Source organism: Monodon monoceros, unplaced genomic scaffold, assembly GCF_005190385.1.
Source record: "Monodon monoceros isolate NGI ecotype Baffin Bay Population unplaced genomic scaffold, NGI_Narwhal_1 Super_Scaffold_3, whole genome shotgun sequence".
Lineage (NCBI taxonomy): Eukaryota > Metazoa > Chordata > Mammalia > Artiodactyla > Monodontidae > Monodon > Monodon monoceros.
The window spans coordinates 100,596,615-100,612,169 of NW_021703780.1; the positions used below are offsets into that span (position 1 = coordinate 100,596,615).

Genomic DNA, 15,555 nt, shown 5'->3' on the forward strand with positions numbered 1-15,555 from the left:
AGAACCTCAAAACCTTACACTCAACTTACAGGGCTTGAGCAAACGAATAACAAAGTTCTTAATTTAAATTAAGGTTAATTCACTGATGCAGAAATTAACTGGTTATGTTTCTCTCCCAAAACTGCGTCAAACAATAGGAAAAAGGGAAAAACCTGTTTTTAAAAGCTTGTCATTTGGGGGTACAAGATGAGAACGTAAATTACTCCTCCTGAAAAGAAAAAAAAAACGAATCCCGACTCTTGGCTTCTTTACCCTACCCCTTCTGTGGATCCTTCTGAATAATGCCTGAAACACACTATCTTAAGTCACAGATGAAAACTGAGCAATGTTTTCTCTTCCTAAGACCCCTAAAACCAGATGTAGTCACTTCCTTCGGAAGTGCCCTGTGGCTGCGGCCATGTGGTTAACATGTGGCAACAAGCACAAGCTTTACCCATAATAAAATCAACACCCAAACCCAAATGTGGGCCATTATGCCATTCTAAAATAGGTTTTCACGTTTGGAAAATCCAAATGGAGGTTGGCTAATTAATTTTCTCGCCTCGTTTTTAGATTAAATTGTATTCGTTTCACCTGTCCAAGAGATGATGCAAAGGTTACTGCTGCTGCCATGATTTTGGAAGTTTGACAAATTCATGCTTTTTTCTGATAACGGGGTTTTTTAAAAGCCTCCGTAACTTAAATTAGTGTTGACTCAAGAAAAGCGGGCCTTATCTGCCCCTTCCCGAACTGCACCGTAAAACAAGTAACTTAGCATGTCAATGACGATAAAAATTCAAGAAGCGAGAAGCTATCGGGAAGTAGGCAGAGCGAGTCCCGAAGACTCACGGGCCTTCCGGCGGGGTGTCCCCCCACCCTAAACGGAGGACTTCTCCAAGGCCCCACCTAAGCCCACACAGCCCCTGGCACATGGCCCGCGCCAGGCCCAGCCCCCGTGCCCCCCGCTGCTCCAGGGCCCTCCCCCACACACGGCCCCCTCCTCGCACGTTCCCGCCAAATCCACCCCCGCCCTACGTTCCGCGACCCCGGAGCCCCCGCCTCGGCCCCAAGGACGCGCGGCCTCGTCCGCGGCGAGGCTGCGGCCTGGGCCCGGCGGCCCAATTGCGGCGGCCCCGCGTCCCGGGCGGCAGGCAGGGCGGGAGGGCGGCCGGCCGCGGGGCGCAGTCCGGGGCCGGGCGGTGGCGGCCCGTTTCCCGCCTGACGCAGCAGCGGCGCAGGCCGGAGCGCGGCCGCCATCGCCGCCTCCCTGCTCCCGACCCTTCGTCCGCGGCCCCCGCACCGCGGCCCCCGGCATGCTCGCGGCCTCACCTTCGGCGTCGGAGGGGACCGCAGCGGCGGAGACTCGGACGCAGGCCGAGAAGGCGGCTCGCGAGGCAGCGGCTGTTTATTTTCAGGGTCCTCGCCTGCGCCACACGCGGGTCTGCACACGGCCCCACACACGCCGCTGCGCACGGCTCTCCTCCGCCTCGCCCACGCGGCCAATCAGCGCGCGGCGCTCGGCCGTCCAATTAGGGCCGCCTGTGGGGAGGGCCGCCCCGCCCGACGCTGCGCGTCGGGCGGGGGGCTCTTCCCCTGATCGCGCGGCCCTTCCCGCCGTGCCCCGCGTGAGGCCTTCTCGCCCCGAGACCCAGCCTCTCTGGATCGGGGATGTCGGCGTCCTGGCTCGGCGACCGTTCTGGCAGCAGCGCCGAGGGGCGCCGAGATGGGGTCTCAGGGAGGCGGCTGTGGTGCGCGTGGGGCCGGGAGGACTCCTCCCGGTGGCGGGCTCCGGAAAGCGTGTGCCCGCGGACCCTGAGCTGGCGCGGCCGGAGCCCGGCCCCACTTCCGGGGCCTCTCGGTTTGGAGAAGTCGGACTGCCCAGTCACGCAGGTGGCCGTGGCTGCGTGGGCCTGAGATTCGTTTGGGTTTTTCTGCGGCCCAGGCAGAGCCCCGGAGGCCTCGCAGCTCCCACTTGCAGGACTGATAACACCCCCTTTCAAATAAAAGTCCCTCACTGGGGAGCGGGCGGGGGTGGAAGGACGGCCCGCGACCTCGGTCCCAACACCCGTGTCACCGGAGGAGCATGTCATGAGTGACGTTCCCTGCGACAGGAGGGCCACCCGGCCTGGGCTGTCACGGTCCCGAAAAGCCTTTAGATTTTCTCCAAAAGACATTGTATATATAGCATAGATATTCTGTCATGGAGGAATAAAGTCAAACTGTTCAGTGGTAAACTCAGAAGTTACAGAATTTTGTGTCCCATTTGGGAATGGCCTTTATTAAAAACATAAAATTTTTAAAAAAGTAAGAGTCCCCAGTCTCTTGAGCCCTAAAAGGCCCTAAAATCACTTCAGTCTCATACTAAACTTGGCGTGCTCTTGAGGTTAGTCTGCGGCCCATGTTGCCTGATGCATGCGTGCCAGGAGTGTATTTTTCATTCTTTTAATGACTTACACTTGGAAAGTAAGCGCTCCTATCATTTGTTATTAAGATGTTAAAACTAGGGTGATCAGACCTTGTTTGTAGTGTTAGTTCCGCAGGTGGCTGTGTAGACTTGAGCTATTCATTTGCCCCCGGTTTCACCTCATTTGAATCCTAGTCGCAAGGCTGTATGGCTTCTTAAATCATGTTGTGAGGAGGTAGTATAGCAGAGTGGTTAAGAGCTCAGATGCTGAGAGTCAGGGTTAAACCTGATCCAAATCACTTAATTATTGTAAAGCATTTAGCAGATTGTGTTCAACATAGTGCTCAAGAGAGGGTAGCAATTATCAGAGTGGATGGACTATTTTAAGGGCCAATGATTTTTTTTTTAACTGTTGTTAATCAAGGCAATTTAAAGTAAAAATATTTTAAAATTAAGTATGAAAAGTCCCCATTTCCAATAAGACTGAGTTGCCTGGCACTTTATGCATTAAGTTACAACACCAGAGTGACCAATAATAAAATGGTATTTTGTGCTTACATAGTTTTATTACCAAGAAGCTTATACAGCTTCATGGACTTCCCCTCCCTAACTGCTGAATCTTTATAATATCTTGAGGTAAGGCGTAGTGTGGTAATTGCAGACACAACTAGTGATTTCCTAAGCCCTAACAGTGAGTCAGTGCAACACAAGAGCCTATGTAGGAAGTCCAGCCTGGGTGCCTCCACGCCATACCAGGAGGATGAATTAAAATTGTCGTAGGAACCATAAATTAACATTTTCTGACTTGATTTTTGTTTACCATTCCAACCACAGTGCTACATAAAACATCTGCTATTCATTATAGACGCAGGGACTGAATGTTCCTAATATTAAAAAATACACTTAAAAAAAAAAAAAGGTGGGTGGGGCTTCCCTGGTGGCGCAGTGGTTGAGAGTCCGCCTGCCGATGCAGGGGACACGGGTTCGTGCCCCGGTCCGGGAAGATCCCACATGCCGCGGAGCGGCTGGGCCCGTGAGCCATGGCCGCTGAGCCTGCGCGTCCGGAGCCTGTGCTCCGCAACGGGAGAGGCCACAACAGTGAGAGGCCCGCATATCGCAAAAAAATAAAAATAAAATAAAATAAGGTGGGTGTGAAATAAAGGTATTAGACATAATGTTCTTCTATAGGTTTAAAAGACTTAAGTAGAGGAATGGAAACGTAATGTGGTCTTTGCTGTTTGGCTCTGGGAGGAACAGCTAATGGCTCTTCTCTACCTGGCGTCCAGCTTTCCGCAATGACTACTCTCTACCTGGCGTCCGGCTTTCTGTAATGACTATTATTAATAGAGCCAGTCTGGTCATGAGGCATTCTGACTGACCCAGAGAAGGTCTGGGATGGAGCTGAACTACAATGACTCGTGTTGCGTGGATATGTGCCTCGGTACACCTGTTTCACTAGCGATGTTTGAAAATAAAGGGAAAAGGCCACCCCACTCAAAAGATAAACTGCCAAGTGTATTTGAAGGAAGAGGCTCCTATCATGTTTCCCTCCCCTGGAGATGTATTTTATCCCCTCCTGCCCTCCAATGTTCAGTCTAACCCAGGGTATTGTGCGCAGCATTGCAGGGGTTACAAAGGTGAGTTAAGACACAGACCGTGCCCTTGAAGATCTTGCAGGATGACACGGGCCAAAAGAAGTATTCAGTGTCCTCAAAGGACCAGCTAAAATGCTGTGATTCAGCATGATTCAGGATTCTTTCAAATGAGTGCCAGTTGAGCAGCAACATCTGCCGACTCCTAATTTCTGCCTAAAAGGCCTGACTGTCCAGCACAGGCCTTAGATCCTGCTGTTAAATGGAGATGATACTGTGTATATCCTTCTAAACCCTCCCATACCAACAGGGAAACAGTCTCTGACTTTGCTTGGAAAGTATGCAACTAAGGTTAAGGAGGATAAATTGTTTCCACCTCTCATGTCGGCTTCTAAAGCAGAAACATAGCTTACTAAGCTAAATCCTGAAATAAGAAGCAGTTATACAGTACTAATAATAGCTAATAGGTGGGCTTCCCTGGTGGCGCAGTGGTTGAGAATCTGCCTGCCAATGCAGGGGACACAGGTTCGAGCCCTGGTCTGGGAAGATCCCACATGCCGCGGAGCAACTAGGCCCGTGAGCCACAACTACTGAGCCTGCGCATCTGGAGCCTCTGCTCCGCAGTAAGAGCGGTGCGGTAGTGAGAGGCCTGTGCACTGTGATGAAGAGTGGGCCCTGCTTGCCGCGACTAGAGAAAGCCCTTGCACAGAAACGAAGACCCAACACAGCCAAAACTAAATAAATAAATAATAAAAATAAAGGCATTCCCTTAAAAAAAAATAGCTGATAGGTAATATAGAGAGAGTTCTTGTTACAGTGCCTGGCATAAAGTAATTACTATAAAGTATTATCCATCATTATTGTTATTAGCATTATCTACTGAGTGCTTACTATACACCAGGCATTGTTTATAACCTCTTTGTAAGTTTTCACAAAACCCCTGTGAGATAAGTACTTTTATTATCCCTATGGGGAAATAGGTCCAGAGAATTTAAGTAATCTGCCCAAGGTCAGAGAGTAAATAAATGACTGGGCAGGCTTCAAACAAGGGCGGCTGAAGTGCTTCACACAAAGCTTCCAGCCTCCCAGTAGTTATTGAGACTGAATCCTGCAATTTCCCATTGACTCCTTAAAGTGACAGAGTGGGGAAGGATAGCTGATGACAAGGAAAGTATGAAACACTGACTAATCATTTAGTGAGCTTTCCATTGGTTGGCTTCCTCCTCTGTGACCTTATGTTGAAACTATCTCTCCTTCTGCAAACTAACTGGTAAAAGAAAAACTTTATCTGAAAATAGTTTAAAAGTTTCAAAATAAAACCACCCATCTTTTTTTTATTAATAGAAAAGTAGATGCATTCATTTTAAAAAAGTACTTTCGGGACTTCCCCGGTGGTCCAGTGGTTAAGACTCCGTGCTCCTAATGCAGGGGGCCCGGGTTCAATCCCTGGTCAGGGAATTAGATCCTACATGCCGCAACTAAAAGATCCCGCATGCCACAACTAACAGCCCGCATGCCGCAATGAAGATCCCTCGTGTTGCAACTAAGACCCAGTGCAGCCAAATAAATAAATAAATATATATATTTTTTAAAGTAATTTCATGTCAAGCATCTACATTATTTAAACTTTGAAATACGTAGTGAATAGCAAGATAATGGTGTGTTTAAATTGTTCCCAAAGAGTATTTTACAAGATGTCTTACGTTGTGTTTTGAGAGAGCACTATACAGTGTAAAATTGGATCATGTAGCTCTCATAATCTATAAACATAATGTAATTGATTTTTAAAGACTAAATTTAAAAAGAACTATTATATAATTGGGTGAATTAGGATCTAAAACCTAGAAGGACATTTAGTCTAATCTCATAGCATTTAGTCTCATTTTAGTCTCATTTTAAATTTAAATTTAAAGAAGACCTATAGAGTTGCACAGAGTTCCTACAAGTGCTAAAAAGAACTGATGTTTCTTCAGCCATAAAAAAGAAAGAAATAATGCCATTTGCAGCAACATGACTGGACCTAGAGATTATCATATACGTGAAGTAAGTCAGAAAGAGAAAGAAATACCATATGATATCATTTATATGTGGAATCTAAAATATGACACAAATGAACTTATGTACGAAACAGAAATAGACTCACATAGAGAATAGACTTGTGGTTGCCAAGGGGGAGGGATGCATTGGGAGTTTGGGATTAGCAGCAAACTGGTATAGATAGAATGGATAAAGAACAATGTCCTCCTATACAGCACAGGAAACTATATTCAATATCCTGTGATAAACTATAATGGAAAAGAATGTGTGTGTGTGTGTATATATATATATATATATATACACACACACAAACGCACACACATATACACAACAGAAACACTTTTCTGTACAGTAGAAATTAACACATTATAAATCAACTATACTTCAATAAAATACATCTTTTTAATGTGAAAAAAAACCTGATGTTTTTAATATGAAAACAGGTGCCAGCCACATGTCATAAGGGCTGTTAGCTGTGCTCGTGCCCTGATTAGCCCAGGTAACCGCAGTGGAGTTAAGAAAAGGAGGGCCCAGATCTAATACTATACATTTCTTCATTGTGTCTCCAGCCCTGTTCTGTGGAAATGTACGCAAATGGCCATTCTAGTTTATAAATTAGTAGCTTATGAGTTTGGCAAGGATGAATCAATAACCAATTTCTCAATCTTGAGAAATATACTCAGACTTCAATTTAAGAAACGTAAACTTTAGACTCTACATTTTCATAAGGACTATGAAAATGTCCTCCAATTATGTATTATAACTACAAAAGAGAATGTCTGAGTTTATACCTGGCTGAAGAATGGCTTTTAGGTAATTAAATATTACAGTTACAGCTAATGTTCCCTTTAACCATCCCCACCCCAAGTCCCACTTCTTTCTCTTCCTCCCAATATCATGCAAATGGTATATATCCTTCTGGTCCATTTTTTATATTACGTAAATAAATGTATGTATATATTAAATGTATAAACTTGGGCAGACTATTTAAATATAAATTTTTTATAAATATGTAAAATTTATAATATTATATTGTATTATATATTCTGTAACTTATATATTACCATATGTATAAATTATATAAAATTTATATATAATCTATAATATGAATAATTTAATTATATAAATATAGGTTTATATAATTTTTATATATGGTTTATATATATCAAACAATACATACATAGTATCATATCTATCTGCTTACTTGTTTGTGTTCCCTTACAAGAACCTAAGAGCTGCAAGGCAGGGACTTTGTCTTGCTTTGTCTGTTTTCTGCTATACTTCCAGCTCCTAGAATGGCTCCCTATACATGAAAGGCACTCAAATTGTTGCTGAATGAATAAATATCAATCTTTATCTTGCTTTTTTAATTTGGTATTATGTTTCTGAGATCTGTCTATCCATATAAATGTATATACACACATATATCTGTATTCTTTTCTAGTTCATTATTTTTTACTGCTGTGTATTATAGATATACTATATTTTATTTATCCATTTCCCTAATGGAGGGTATTTATGTTATTTCCACTCTTTTGCTATTATACAATGTTGTAATAAGCACCCCTGTGTGCAGGTCTCCTCAGGCACATGTGGGAGTGTTTCTCTACGATACACAAACCCAGAGGAGAGGTGCTGGCATTGAACAGGCTGTATTTTACGTTTCACTGGTTGCCTGCCATGTGACTCTCAAAGTGGCCATACCAAAGTATACTCCCAGCTGCAGTGGCTAAGGGTGCCATGTTTCTCAAATCTTTGCCAACATTTTATACTGTGAGATGATTTAATTTTTGCCTATCTGATGGGTAAAACATGGGGTCTCTCTTGTTTGTTTGCTTCTATTGACATAACTGTAGATTCACGTGTAGTTGAAAGAAATAATACAGAGAGATCAGATGTACTCTTTACCCGACTTCCCCCAATAGTAACATCTTGCATAATACAATGTCACAATCAGGATATTGAAGTCGATACTGCCCCCTGATTCTGTTCAGCTGTCCTCAATTTTACTAGTACTCTGTGTGTGTGTTGTTTAGTTCTATACAAGTACGTCTCATGCACAGGTCTGTGCATCCATCTCTGCGCTCAAGAGACTGAACGGCTGCAACGTTGAGTTCCTGCAGAACTCAAAGACATGTATGTTATGTATATCTCTTGAGGAGGAACTAGAACTCTATTTTATTGCTGAACTATTGTTTCTTGACTGCTTTTCCTTTATCCTTGCATTCCCTCACTTCCCTTAACATCCTTAATTACTGAGACCTGTTCAAAGGCAAGCACTGTGGCCAGGCTTCGATACCAACATGGCTTAGACCCAAAATGGCTTTTCTTATGTCAAGAAAGCCATGCCTGGTTCTGTTTCTCCAGAGACCACCTGCCCTACCTGGTTACACAATCTTCAAGCATTACAATTAAAGCTGCTGTGAACATTTGTGTAAAGGTTTTTGTGTGCACGTTTCCACCCGGTATCTTGTCTTTTTCCCACATCACAGTGAGGCTGAACATACTCCATACATTTGTAGGCCATTCAAGTTTCCTCTTATGAGAAAGGCTGAGTTGCTCATTTTTTCTATTTTGTTGTTTACCATTTTCCTACTGACTTGAAAGAGTTCTTTATATGTTCTGGACACCAATCCTTTGTCAGTTATACGATGTTGTGCTTATTGATGGTTTAGTGATAACTGTTTCTCAAAGTGATGTAAAGAGTCGGAATTGATAAAAGAATTTCTGAAACTTGCATTTGGATGAAGGGACAGAGGGGTTTCATTCAGGCTGCCCACACTGCGTTTGCGGAGATGGCTGCCCTCTCCCCAACGCTCTGTAGCACCACCTTTGCCTCTGTTATATGCCAACTGTATGTTTTAATGGTGGCATGCAGGATGCCAGCCAGACAGCATCAAAGCCTCTGCCTGCTGCAGGGCAAACACCAGGCATCCTTACGTTTGCTTTTAACAAACGCATTCAGACGCGTTATTGCATCACAAACCCATGCTTCTCAGCATTTCGACCCTCGGAAGCTGCTGACTTCATGATGTACTTTCTTCACGATGCTGCCATTTTCCCCAGCGCTGCAGCCGGAATTTAGAATCCTGACTCACCCTCCAGCCAGCCACCGAGAATGCTGATTATTCTGGTATGGTCAGCGCTCTCAAAGTGACTTTGACGGGGGAAATAGCTCCCGGACAAGCCCAAGCCAGTGCAACCTCAGGTAACAGGGAGGCCTCTTCTTTCCTGACTCTCTCATCTGCTCAGCCTCTTGTTCTTTCTGCCTTGGCAGATGCAGAAGCCACGCTCCTGCAATCCTGGCCAGAAAGCTGCAGACTGTACGAGCTGGCAGAGCCTGCACTGTCCTTCTGAGCTCAGAGAGTTGTCTTTCCCATCAGCACCGAAGTCCCGGCTGGGGGGCAGCACCCACAGTGCAATGGTCTGTAGAACTGAGTTACAATTCCAAATTCAGTTTGCATTTCGATAGATTACCTTATAAAACATTCACTCACCAAAATTATCTTGATTATCTTTTATGCACGTTGCGGTTCCCCAAATTGCCAATGGAGAAACTGATACACAAAGTTTCTTATAATTTCCCCTCAACCCATAGCAAAAACATAAAGGCAGGTAATAGGATTTCGAGGAGCATGAAATCTATACCTATAAAGTGTTATACCAAATAGATATTAAAGAAAAGAAGCTTTGGATATTCAAAGGTCTGTGGTGAAGGCCAAATAGTTATAATATATGAAAATGCTTTGCAAATTCCACACTGTTTTACCAAGGTAAACTGTGATTAAGATCAATTTCTGTTAGCCTGACACACGTCATGAAATTCTTTTTCTAGGGCTTCCCCGGTGACGCAGTGGTTAAGAATCTGCCTGCCAATGCAGGGGACACGGGTTCGAGCCCTGGTCCCAGAAGATCCCACATGCCGTGGAGCAACTAAGCCCACTCGCCACAACTACTGAGCCTGAACTCTAGAGCACGTGAGCCACAACTACTGAGCCCACGTGCTGCAACTACTGAAGCCTGCACACCTGGAGCCCGTGCCCCGCAACAAGAGAAGCCACAACAATGAGAAGCCTGTGCACCGCAACAAAGAGTAGCCCCTGCTCACCGCAGCTAGAGAAAGCCTGCACACAGCAATGAAGACCCAACAAAGACAAAAATAAATAAGTTAATTAATTAAAAAAAGAAATTTTTTTTCTACACTGATTTATTACAAGTAAAGAAAATATTCTGGACACATGAATAAGCAATCATAGTATTTCTCTTGCATTTGAAGAATGATTGGAAGTAATTTTTCCCTTTATTTAGGGGTTGGTTTCCTCATTTAATGCAATAAAAGTTCTCTGGGGACTACAACTGACTCTAAAAGTTACTGGTGCTGAAGATTTATCCAAAATGAAGTCTGCTTTGAGTGGCACAGAATTCAAAGACAGCTCTGGACCAAACTGAACTGAGTGGTGAATTCGATCTTTTCTGTGCTTCCTCCTTTCTTCCTTTTGGACACTTCGAATCCACATCTAGTTTCCTAGGGATTTCCTGAGTTGACCACGGCCACTTTCTTCTCTCTTCCAGGTTGACCAGCCCCATTCCATCAGGGACTGTCATTTTATCAACCCATGCATGCTACGATAATAATCACCTCATTTACATAGCATTTCATAGTTTGCACATAAAAATTCAGTCAGAATTTATTGTGAGATTATTACGTGCCACACTCTGCTGGGCAGTTCCACCTTTGTTACATTATTTAGTCATTTGTAATCTTATTATCTGAACCTATGAGGGTTTTTTTTTTAATAAATTTATTCATTTATTTATTTATTGGCTGCGTTGGGTCTTCGTTGATGCACGGGGGCTTTCTCTAGTTGGGTGAGCAGGGGCTACTCTTTGTTGCAGTGAGCGGACTTCTCATTGTGGTGGCTTCTCTTGTTGCGGAGCATGGGCTCTAGACATGTGGGCTTCAGTAGTTGTGGCGTGCAGGCTCAGCAGTCATGGCTGGCGGGCTCCAGAGAGCAGGCTCAGTAGTTGCGGCGCATGGGCTTAGCTGCTCCGCAGCATGTGGGATCTTTCCGGACCAGGGATCGAATCCGTGTCCCCTACATTGGCAGGTGGGTTCTTAATCACTGCGCCACCAGGGTAGTCCTGAACCTATGAGGTTTAGAAATCTCATAGATTCAAGCACGACCTCTCTAGGTGGGATCTAGATATTTAAGTAGGAGGCATTAGCAGCCTAATGTTTTTCACAGCGAGAGATGCCTGGATGCTTTAGGTGGTATATGACAGGGCATCAGCTAAAATTGCGCTGTATGGTAATAAAGTGTCATCTCAAGGAGGAAGCCTCAGTTTGGTGCTTACCAACCTTTAACTCCTCTGTGACACTTTACCTACCCTGTGTTGAGTAGCCATCTTGGATGTTATCATTTTATTGTGATAACACAATATACAAGTTATGCTCTTTTCTCACTTGTACAGTAGGGTCTCCTCTTTTTTTTTTTTGGACATACACACATAGATGTTTTATTTTATGGCTGAACCATCTGAGAGAAAGTCGCAGATTTTGTACATTTTTTTATAGAGATTATAATTGACATATAACATTATATTAGTTTCAGGTATACACCACAATGATTCCATATTTGTATATATTGCAAAATGATCACCACAAAAGTCTAGTTAGCATCCTTCACCACAGTTACTCATTTTTTCCTTGTGATGAGAACTTTTAAGACCTATTCTCTCGGAGGGGTAAGTTAGGAGTTTGGGATTAACACATACACACTACTATATATACATCAGATAACCAACAAGGACCTACAGTATAGCACAGGGAACTCTACTCAATATTTTGTAATAACCTATAATGGAAAGGAATCTGAAAAAATAGATCTATATGTACGTATGACTGAATCACTTTGCTGTATACCTGAAACTAACACACACTGTAAATCAATTTTACTTCAATAAAAAAAAAAAAAAACACTTCATACCAAAACAAAAGACCTGTTCTCTCAACAACTTCCAAATACGCAATACAGTATCATTAACTATATTCCTCATGCTGTACATTCTATTCCCAGGACTTATTTATTTTATAACTGGAAGTTTGTACCTTTTGACCCCCTTCACTGATTTTCACCTACCCAACCCCTCACAACCCAGCAACCACCAATCTGTCCTCTGTTTCTATGAGCTTGATTTTTTTTTTATTTCCACATATAAGTGAGATCATGTGGTATTAGTCTTTCTCTGGCTTATTTCACTTAGCATAATGCCCTCGAGGTCCATCCATGTTGTTGCAAATGGCAAGATTTCCTCCTTTTTTACGGCTGAATAACATTCAGTGGTTTACATGTACCAAAATTTCTGTATCCATTCATCTGTCAAAAGACACTTAGGCTGCTTCCAAAAGTTTCCACTTAAAATAAGAATAAAATGTGAGTTAATCTAAAAATAAACATGAAGTAAATAAGAGCAGAGGAAGTACACAAATGTGAAGAGTCAAAAGGATAGGTGGATGTGACAAAAGGGAGTCACGGCTGTGCCAGTGGAGCCAGTGTGGAAACCTAGTGAAATCCAAAGGACCCGTCTATCGGCGGAGGAGGAGAGGAAAGTACCCAGGGCAGCATCTTCAGAGCCTGTCGCCTGGCCTGGGGTCTGCTTTTGGGCTCTGACGGGCCTTCAGGGTCCGCTGTCAGAGTAATCTGTGTGATAATCAGGGTGGAAGAAAAGAGCCTCAAGAAATACACTACTGCCATTAAACGTAAAACCCAAGATTTTCTTGAATATGGCAAGAAAGCTGTTGAAGAATCAACACAATGGTCAGCTATCCTGGAGGATTGACAATGTTTTAAATTGAGGGGAAAATAAGAGGACAGAACCAAGTTCCTGCCGCTTCCGTCTTCTGTGTGCAGAGTCTTCAGACAGAAGAAGCTGGAGCAGGGCTGGCGCTGGGGCACCCGAATGTCTGCGGACGCGCAGGTCCACCAGCTTTTCCTGCTGCCTTGCTCTTAGGGGCAGCTGTCTGCAGGGCTGTTGGGTGGGGGTGGGGAGGGGGTGAAGTGTTAGCAGAAGGGACTTTGGAGAGGTCCAGCCCCTGCATGTCGTGTATGTCTAAAAATCCAGTGTAGGTGGTAGGTGGAAGGTCTTTTTAGCCATAGGCGGCATCTCAAGTGCAGAGCAACAGACTCACTCTGTGTGTGTCTGTGTGCGTGCTCACACACACACTCCTGCATGCAGCACCTTACACGCCCTTCATGATTGGAAGAAAAACACAGACGGTAAAACCTCCTCTCAAGATAAACAACCCCAAGTGTGTTGACTGGGCCTCAGGGGGATCTAAGACCCCACTGGAGGTGAAAGTTGTCTTTGATTTCTGGTTTTTATTTCCTTATCACTCCCTTTCCCCTTCCTTACTATTATCTTTCCAGTACTCTTAGGTAGTGGCCCCAGCTGAATAGAGCCAATAAATCACTTCCCCCGGAGAGGCTAGGGGACGTCAGCCAACAGTCTTAGCTTTTCCAGGGTTTCATCCATGGCTCCTTCTTGGAGACCCCATTAAAGTCTTTGTGGTAGATTTCACGGAGAGGCTAGCAAATACAGTCTCCTCAAGGCTGTTCACATCATAACCACAGACCCTTACCTACTTCCTTCTCCTACCATCTTTTAAGACCTTTATACATTCTTCTATAAAGGACAGAACTTTGGGTTATTATATAGGGACATAAACAATAAAACTGTAGTTTAAGATCTGCAATAGGGAAAAGAAGAGAATTCCGAAAAGTCAAATCACAGGAAGTTTTGGAAAACACACGGCTTAGTTTCATGACATGATTCTAAACTGTAGACCCTCCAAGGTCAAGGGGAGGCAAGACGTGACTAAGGTTTACAGTAGCAGCTCCTAGCAGAGGCCTACAGGGGATCGTTACGGAGTGCACGAGGACTGTCCTCGTCCACACCACTCCTGAGACTGCCCAAACCGCCCGTGATCCTCAGGGCCAGCATTTCTCAGATCTCACTAGAAAGTTGCTAAGACAAGGCATCTTCCACAGGCTTTTCCTGTTTCCTAAGTACCTCCCAACACCATTCCGGTGACAACGTCACTGGCATGGGTTTTATGCTGCCTTTGCGATGATACAGCAGACAATGTGGAATCTCCAGAATCGATATTAATACAAATAGTTTTTAAATGGAACCACCACACAAAGGGAAGGCTGACACTTACCTCACCAGAGAGGGTTGTGAGTTTAGAATAATGTATGTCAGAAGCGCTTTTTACACTGTAAAGTGCTATCCATTTATTAGTTATTACTGGAATATCAGAAAACAACCCACAGGACTTTACAAAGAGTCATTATTCCAGGTCATTTTTACTCTCTATAACAAAGCACTGATTCTCCAACATTTGTGGTCAGTTAATCATTTTGGCAAAAATACCTCAAGACTTGCCATCTCGTTCACTCTTACCGTCCAATCCAAGACTTCTATGAGAATAAGTGGGAAGAATAGAGCTATTTTTAATATCCAGATATGCTATAAAAGTCACCCTTTTAGGTCTTCCCTGGTGGTGCAGTGGTTAAGAATCTGCCTGCCAATGCAGGGGACACAGGTTCAATCCCTGGCCCGGGAAGATCCCACATGCCGCAGAGCAACTAAGCCCGTGCACCACAACTACTGAGTCCGCACGCCTATAGCCCATGCTCCGCAACAAGAGAAGCCCCACCGCAGTGAGAAGCCCGCGCACCTCAATGAAGAGTAGCCCCCGCTCGCCACAACTAGAGAAAGCCTGTGCACAGCAACGAAGAGCCAATGCAGCCAAATATAAATAAATAAAATAAATTTTTTTAAAATGTCACCCTTTTATAGTGTACAGTTCACTGGGTTTCAGTACTTTCACAAAGCCATGCAACCATTACCTAATTCCAGACATTTTTTTTTAGGGCAGCTTTAGGTTCAGAGCAAAATTGAGCGGAGAGTACAGAGCTCCCACATCCCTGCTCCAGAAATACCGGCAGCCACCACTCATCTCACTATCTCCCTAGTTCTGCCTTTTCCAGCGTGCCCGAGAGTTGGAATCATACAGTTTGCAGCCTTTTCAGGTGGGCTTCTTTCACTTAGTCATACGCATTTCCGTTTTCTCCACAGATTTTCATGGTTTGATAGCTCCTTCCTTTTTCCTGCCAAATAATATTCCATTGTCTGAATGTACCACAGTTTATGTATCCATTCATTTACTGAAGGATGTCTTGGTTGCTTCCAAGTTTTGGCAATTATAAATAAATCTGCTATAAATGCCTGTGTGCAGGTTTTTCTGTTGACATAAATTTTCACCTCCTTTGGGTAAATACCAAGGAGTACGATTGCTGGATCATACAGTAAGAGTATGTTTAGTTTTGTACGAGTCTGCCAAACTGTCTTACAAAGTGACTGTACCATTTTGCCTTCCTACCAGCAATGAGTGAGAATTCATGCTCCAGGTCCTCGCCAGTGTTGTCAGTCTTTGGTTTTTGGCCCTCTGACAGGTGTGTAGTGATATCTCATCACTGT

The 15,555-nt window shown here is 44.0% G+C and overlaps 1 protein-coding gene across 5 annotated transcripts in view; it reads right to left on the reverse strand.

Moving 5' to 3' along the window:
• Nucleotides 1-15,555, reverse strand: part of CNBP (CCHC-type zinc finger nucleic acid binding protein) — a 50,122-nt gene that overhangs the window by 8,600 nt on the left and 25,967 nt on the right. For 4 of the 5 annotated variants that reach the window (XM_029242964.1, XM_029242963.1, XM_029242962.1 and 1 more), the window contains exon 1: nucleotides 1,309-1,482. The exons of the other annotated variant lie outside the window; for it this stretch is intronic. The gene's annotated coding sequence lies outside the window, so the exon portion shown is untranslated. Of the gene's footprint in view, nucleotides 1-1,308; nucleotides 1,483-15,555 lie in introns of those variants that run through there. 5 annotated transcript variants of the gene reach the window in all.